The sequence below is a fragment of the Bos javanicus genome, chromosome 5 (assembly GCF_032452875.1).
Source record: "Bos javanicus breed banteng chromosome 5, ARS-OSU_banteng_1.0, whole genome shotgun sequence".
Taxonomy (NCBI): domain Eukaryota; kingdom Metazoa; phylum Chordata; class Mammalia; order Artiodactyla; family Bovidae; genus Bos; species Bos javanicus.
The window spans coordinates 58,500,749-58,509,009 of record NC_083872.1 but is presented as its reverse complement, the minus strand read 5'-3'; the positions used below and the strand labels follow the sequence as shown (position 1 = coordinate 58,509,009).

The window sequence follows — 8,261 nt, the reverse complement described above, 5'->3', positions numbered from 1 at the left end:
TGCAATAAATGAGATCAAAAACACTCTGGAGGGAACAAATAGTAGAATAACGGAGGCAGAAGATAGGATTAGTGAAGTAGAAGATATAATAGTAGAAACAAATGAATCAGAGAGGAAAAAAGAAAAACAAATTAAAAGAAATGAAGACAATCTCAGAGACCCCCAGGACAATGTTAAATGCCCCAGAAGTAGTTGTGGAGTATGTTGGAAGTCTGGAGCTAGAGACAATTATTAGAAGCTAAGGATAGAAGTCAGACTGGAGAAAACATTTCATACTTATAGAGCTGACTATAACATCAATGACTTGCTAAAAAAGTGTCAGAGTGTATCATACAAATACATATCAGACTGAAAGATAAACAAGACTTCCCAGGTGTCTTGGTGGTAAAGAATCTACCTGCCAATGCAGGGGACACAAGAGACACGGGTTTGACCCCTGGGTCAGGGAGATACCCTGGAGTAGGAAATGGAAATCCACCCCAGTATTCTTGTCTGTAAAATTCCATGGACTAGCGGACTACAGTCCAGGCAGTCACAGAGTCAGACACTATTTTGTGACTGAGCACACAAGAATAATATCCTTCAGCTGTTATAAAACATTCTTTCACATAGTGAATTCCATAAATGTCAAATGCTCTCTATGTTTTGCACCACAGTGGGAAATCAGTGACAGCCATGTAAAGGCATAAACAATTGCAGAAAGTCATGGAAAAGACCTGGGAAAGGAATTTTTAATACAGGAACAGTCTTTTGTAGAGTAAGTCTAGATTCACTCATGGCAATGGAACAGCGTCCTCAACTTTTTTCAACTTATCCAGGAACAAAAACCTTCAAGCAGATAATTAAACTTTGTAAATTTTCAGTTAATGATATGGGAAAAGTTCGTAGAAAAAGTGATATCCCAAAGTTCATGATATTAATGCTCCTAGGGTACAAGAGTGCTATGGAAGAAAAAATCTATTCCAAAGTATAAATTAACAGAATAGTGTATATTTTTAAAAGTTTTGAAAAGGGCATATTACTTGGACAATGTTATTTAAAGAATCCCTTAAAAAATGAAGTGTTGTTTTTTTTTTTCAATACAGTTTATGACCATTAGGCAGATTATAAAACTGAGACGATTTTTTGTATTTATTTTAAAAATTGAAGTACAGTTGATTTACAGCATTATGTTAGCTTTACATTTACAGCATTGTGGTTAATATTTTTATATACTATATGGAAAACATCAGAGAGCAGGGCACCTAAGAGTTAGTTATTATTGAAATTCTTATAAATACATGGAAATATATATATTTGTGCATGCATGTGTGTGCATGTACAGTGAACTACAATATAAAATGTATATCTCACCATGTTTTTTGATCAGAAATATTTGAAAGCCAAGTTTCTAACCTATCAAGTGATATGTCAAAAGAGCTAACAGCATGAATTAGTTAAAAATACTCATTAATGAGTAAAAGAAGGTACATATAAAATACATTGTTTTGCTTTTCTAAACAACTATTATAAAACATTTTATCAACTTCTCAGATCTTACTTCCCTCAGTATTATAGGCAGATTGTGCAGAAGTAAGGACGCAGAAATTAGAAACCACATGCCAGTAGTCACATTCATCCTCCTAGGATTAACAGATGACCTACAAACACAGATGTTTATTTTTACATTTCTTCTCATCACCTACATGTTGAGTATAATTGGAAGTCTGGTCATAATCATCCTCATATTACTGGGTTCTCATCTTAAAACTGCAATGTACTTTTTTCTCCAAATTTTTTCATTCTTAGAAACCTTATTCACTTCTGCCTGCACTCCTAGATTCTTATACAGTATATCAACAGGAGACAGGACCATTACCTACAATGCTTGTCTATCCCAAATATTTTTTTACATATGTGTTTGCAGGAACAGAATTTTTCCTCCTGGCCACCATGTCCTATGATCACTATGTAGCCATCTGCAAACCCCTACGTTACATGACCATCATGAACCACAGGTTCTGCAAAATGCTTGTCTTCTGCTGTTGGATGATCACTTTCTTCATCAATATTCCAACATTTCACTTGATATGGGACCGGGAATTCTGTGACTCTGCCACTGACCATTTTTTATATGTGATGTTAATCCACTTCTGAAGATACCATGGTCAGATCCATGGATCATCAAAGAAATGACCATTGTTGGCTGTGTTTGATATTTATCATGTTTCTTACATGTGTTGTTTTGTCCTACATGTATATCATCACAACAATTCTAAGATTCCCCACTGTCCAGCAAAGTACAAAAGCCTTTCCCACCTGTTCTTCCCACTTTATTATGGTTTCGATCACCTATGGCAGCTGCATCTTAGTCTATATCAAACCATCATTAAAAGATGAAATTACCATTAATAAAGGAGTATATATACTTACTAATTCCATTTCTCCCATGTTAAACCCCTTTATTTATAGACTAAGGAACAAACAAATGAGTTCAATTCAGTTCAGTTCAGTCACTCAGTCGTGTCCGACTCTTTGCGACCCCATGAATCGCAGCACGCCAGGCCTCCCTGTCCCTCACCAACTCCTGGAGTTCACTCAAACTCATGTCTATCGAGTCAGTGATGCCATCCAGCCATCTCAACCTCTGTCGTCCCCTTCTCCTCCTGCCCCCAATCCCTCCCAGCATCAGAGTCTTTTCCAATGAGTCAACTCTTCGCATGAGGTGGCCAAAGTACTGGAGTTTCAGCTTTAGTATCATTCCTTCCAAAGAAATCCCAGGACTGATCTCCTTCAGAATGGACTGGTTGGATCTCCTTGCAGTCCAAGGGACTCTCAAGAGTCTTCTCCAACACCACACTTCAAAAGCATCAATTCTTCGGTGCTCAGCCTTCTTCACAGTCCAACTCTCACATCCATACATGACCACTGGAAAAACCATAGCCTTGACTAGATGGAACTTTGTTGGCAAAGTAATGTCTCTGCTTTTGAATATGCTATCTAGGTTGGTCATAACTTTCCTTCCAAGGAGTAAGTGTCTTTTCATTTCATGGCTGCAGTCACCATCTGCAGTGAATTTGGAGCCCAAAAAAATAAAGTCTGACACTGTTTCCACTGTTTCTCCATCTATTTCCCATGAAGTGATGGGACCGGATGCCATGATCTTCGTTTTCTAAATGTTGAGCTTTAAGCTAACTTTTTCACTCTCCATTTTCACTTTCATCAAGAGGCTTCTTAGTTCCTCTTCACTTTCTGCCATAAGAGTGGTGTCATCAGCATATCTGAGGTTATTGATATTTCTCCCGGCAATCTTGATTCCAGCTTGTGTTTCTTCTAGCCCAGCGTTTCTCATGATGTACTCTGCATAGAAGTTAAATAAGCAGGGTGACAATATACAGCCTTGATATACTCCTTTTCCTATTTGGAACCAGTCTGTTTTCCATGTCCAGTTCTAAATGGTGCTTCCTGACTTGCATATAGGTTTCTCAAGAGGCAGGTCAGGTGGTCTGGTGTTCCCACCTCTTTCAGAATTTTCCATAGTTTATTGTGATCCACACAGTCAAAGGCTATGGCATAGTCAATAAAGCAGAAATAGGTGTTTTTCTGGAACTCTCTTGCTTTTTCGATGATCCAGTGGATGTTGGCAATTCGATCTCTGGTTCCTCTGCCTTTTCTAAAACTGGCTTGAACATCAGGAAGTTCACAGTTCACATATTGCTGTAGCCTGGCTTGGAGAATTTTGAGCATTACTTTATTAGCGTGTGAGATGAGTGCAATTGTGCGGTAGTTTGAGCTTTCTTTGGCATTGCCTTTCTTTGGGATTGGAATGCAAACTGACCTTTTCCAGTCCTGTGGCCACTGCTGAGTTTTCCAGATTTGCTGGCATATTGAGTACAGCACTTTCACAGCATCATCTTTCAGGACTTGAAATAGCTCAACTGGAATTCTATCACCTCCACTAGCTTTGTTCATAGTGATGCTTTCTAAGGCCCACTTGACTTCACATTCCACGATGTCTGGCTCCAGGTGAGTGATCACACCATCATGATTATCCAGGTCATGAAGATCTTTTTTGTGCAGTTCTTCTGTGTATTCTTGCCACCTGTCTTAATATCTTCTGCTTCTGTTAGGTCCATACCATTTCTGTCCTTTATCGAGCCCATCTTTGCATGAGATGTTCCCTTGGTATCTCTAATTTTCTTGAAGAGATCTCTAGTCTTTCTCATTCTGTTGTTTTCCTCTATTTCTTTGCATTGATCGCTGAGGAAGGCTTTCTTATCTCTTCTTGCTATTCTTTGGAACTCTGCATTCAGATGTTTATATCTTTCCTTTTCTCCTTTGCTTTTCACTTCTCTTCTTTTCACAGCTATTTGTAAGGCCTCCTCAGACAGCCATTTTGCTTTTTTGCATTTCTTTTCCATGGGGATGGTCTTGATCCCTGTCCTGTACAATGTAGTGAACTTCATTCCATAGTTCATCAGGCACTCTATCTATCAGATCTAGACCCTTAAATCTGTTTCTCACTTCTACTGTATAATCATAAGGGATTTGATTTAGGTCATACCTGAATGGTCTAGTGGTTTTCCCTTTCTTCAGTTTCAGTCTGAATTTGGCAATAAGGAGTTCATGATCTGAGCCACAGTCAGCTCCTGGTCTTGTTTTTGCTGACTGTGTAGATCTTCTCCATCTTTGGCTGCAAAGAATATAATCAATCTGATTTCGATGTTGACCATCTGGTGATGTCCATGTGTAGAGTCTTCTCTTGTGTTGTTGTAAGAGAGTGTTTGTTATGACCAGTGCATTTTTTTGGCAAAACTCTATTAGTCTTTGCCCTGCTTCACTCCATATTCCAAGGCCAAATTTGCCTGTTATTCCAGGTGTTTCTTGACTTCCTACTTTTGCATTGCAGTCCCCTATAATGAAAAGGACATCTTTTTGGGTGTTTGTTCTAAAAGGTCTTGTAGGTCTTCATAGAACCATTCAACTTCAGCTTCTTCAGCATTACTGGTTGGGGCATAGATTTGGATTACTGTGATATTGAATGGTTTGCCTTGGAAACAAAGAGATCATTCTGTCGTTTTTGAGATTGCATCCAAGTACTGCATTTCGACAAGACTTTTATGACTTAGTCAAATGGATTCTATTGGTCTCAAAGAATTAGGAGCATGTTGAAGTCAGGATTCATAAACAATTTTCTTATTTATAAACAATTTATAATTTTCTTATTTCTTATTCATAAATAATTTTAAAACTATTTTGTTTCTTCCAAATTTAGATTTGATCTTCCCTTCTGTACTGACTTAATCAAGCTACCTGTACAGTCTTCTTATAAACAAAATTCCTTGAAAATCACACAATATATTTTTAAAAAATACAAGCTGTTTTTTCAGGAAATCTAAGCATTACTACATTATCATTTTGTATTATTATTTTGTTGTTTATTGTCAAATATCAACAAGAATCAGCCATAGGTACACCCATTTCCCCTCCCTCCCACAATTCTGTCTCATCTCCTTCCACATCCCACCCTTCTAGATTGTCACACAGCCCCCGTTTGAGTTCCCTGAGTCATACAGCAAATTCCCATTGGTCATCTATTTTACATATGGTATTGTAAGTTTCCATATTACTCTCTCCATACATCTCACCCTCCCCTTGGTCCCCTCCCTCTGGGTCCATAAGCCTATTCTCTATGTCTTTTTTGAATGCTGCCCTGAAAATAAATTTATCAGTAACATCATTATAGATTCCATATGTATGTGTCAGTATACGCTATTTCTCTTTCTGACTTATTTCACTCTGTGTAATAGGCTCTAGGTTCAACCACCTCATTAAAACTAACTCAAATGTGTTCCTTTTGATGGCGGAGTAATATTCCATTGTATATATGTACCACTACTTCTTTATCCATGCATCTGTCAATGGGCGTCTAGGTTGCTTCCATGTTCTAACTATTGTAAATAGTGCTGCAGTGAACACTGGGGTATGTGTCTTTTTCAGTTTTGATTTCCTCAGGGTATATACCTAGGAGTGGGATTGCTGGGTCATGTGGTGGTTTTATTCCTAGTTCTTAAGGAATCTCCATACCATCTTCCATAGTGGATGTATCAACTTACATTCCCATCAACAGTGCAAGAACGTTCCCTTTTCTCCACACCCTCTCCAGCATTTATTGCTTGTAGCCTTTTTTGATGATGGCCAATCTGACTGGTGGGAGTTGGTATCACATTGTAGTTTTGATTTGCATTTCTGTAATAATGAGTGATGTTGAGCATCTTTTCATGTGTTTTTTAGGCATCATGTGTTTGTGGCTTCTTTGAAAAAATGTCTGTTTAGGTCTTTTTCCCACTTCCTGATTGGGTTGTTTGTTTTTCTATTATTGCGTTGTATGAGCTGCTAATATATTTTGGAAATTAATTCTTTGTCAGTTGTTTCTTTGATATTATTTTCTCCCATTCTGAGGGTTCTCTTTTCACCTTGTTCATAATTTCCTTTGCTGTGCAAAAGCTTTTAAGTTTAAATAGGTCCGACTTGTTTATTTTTGGCTTTATTTCCATTTCTCTAAGAAGTGGGTCATAGAAGATCTTCTCTTGATTGATGTCATTAACTGTTCTGCCTATGTTTTCCTCTTAAGAGTTTTATAGTTTCTGGTCTTACTAAACGCTGGACTGGAAGAAGCACAAGCTGGAATCAAGATTGCCGGGAGAAATATCAATAACCTCAGATATGCAGATGACACCACCCTTATGGCAGAAAGTGAAGAGGAACTCAAAAGCCTCTTGATGAAAGTGAAAGTGGAGAGTGAAAAAGTTGGCTTAAAGCTCAACATTCAGAAAACGAAGATCGTGGCATCCAGTCCCATCACGTCATGGGAAATAGATGGAGAAACAGTGGAAACAGTGTCAGACTTTATTTTTCTAGGCTCCAAAATCACTACAGATGGTGACTGCAGCCATGAAATTAAAAGACGCTTACTCCTTGGAAGCAAAGTTGTGACCAACCTAGATAGAATATTCAAAAGCAGAGACATTACTTTGCCAACAAAGGTCGGTCTAGTCAAGGCTATGGTTTTTCCAGTGGTCATGTATGGATGTGAGAGTTGGACTGTGAAGAAGGCTGAGCACCGAAGAATTGATGCTTTTGAAGTGTGGTGTTGGAGAAGACTCTTGAGAGTCCCTTGGACTGCAAGGAGATCCAACCAGTCCATTCTGAAGGAGATCAGCCCTGGGATTTCTGTGGAAGGAATGATGCTAAAGCTGAAACTCCAGTACTTTGGCCACCTCATGCGAAGAGTTGACTCATTGGAAAAGACTCTGATGCTGGGAGGGATTGGGGGCAGGAGGAGAAGGGGACGACAGAGGTTGAGATGGCTGGATGGCATCACTGACTCGATGGACGTGAGTCTGAGTGAACTCCAGGAGTTGGTGATGGACAGGGAGGCCTGGCGTGCTGCGATTCATGGGGTCACAAAGAGTCGGACGTGACTGAGCAACTGAACTAAATTGAACTGACTGGTCTTACTTTTAAGTCTTTAATCCGTTTTGAACTTATCTTTGTGTATGGCATTAGGAAGTATTCTAATTTCATTCTTTTGCATATACCTCTCCAGTTTCCCAACACCACTTATTGAAGAGGTTATCTTTGCCCCATTGTATATTCTTGCTTCCTTTGTCAAAAATAAGGTACCCATGGGTGCATGGGTTTTTCTCTGGGCTCACTATCTTGTTCCATTGGTCTATATTTCTGTTTTTCGGCCAGTACCATACTGTTTTGATGACTGTAACTTTGTAGTATAGTCTGAATTAAGGAAGGTTGATTCCTCCAGCTCCATCTTTCTTTCTCAAGACTGCTTTGGCTATTCAGGGTCTTTTGTGTTTCCATATGAATTGTGAAATTTTTGTTCTAGTTCTGTGAAAAATTCCATTGGTAATTTGATAGGGATCACATTGAATCTAGACTGTTTGGTAGCATAGTAGTTTTCACAATATTGATTCTTCCTGTCCATAAGCATGGAATATCTGTCCATCTGTTTATGTTGTCTTTGATTTCTTTCATCAGTGTCTTATAATTTTTTGTATAGAGTTCTTCTGTCTCCTTAAGTAGGTTTATTCTTAGATGTTTTATCTTTTTGTTGCAGTGGTGAATGGGATTAATTCCTTAATTTCTCTTTCGGACTTTTCATTGTTAGTATATAGGAATACAATTGACCTGTGTATACATTGTATCTCACGACTTTGCTGAATTCACTGATTGCTGTTGCTGCTGCTAAGTCGTTTCAGTCA

The 8,261-nt window shown here is 38.4% G+C and overlaps 1 pseudogene; it reads left to right on the top strand.

Annotated features, from left to right (window-relative positions):
* Positions 1–775: 775 nt before the first annotated feature.
* LOC133248689 (uncharacterized) overlaps positions 776–8,261 on the top strand; it is a 34,011-nt pseudogene continuing 26,525 nt past the window's right edge.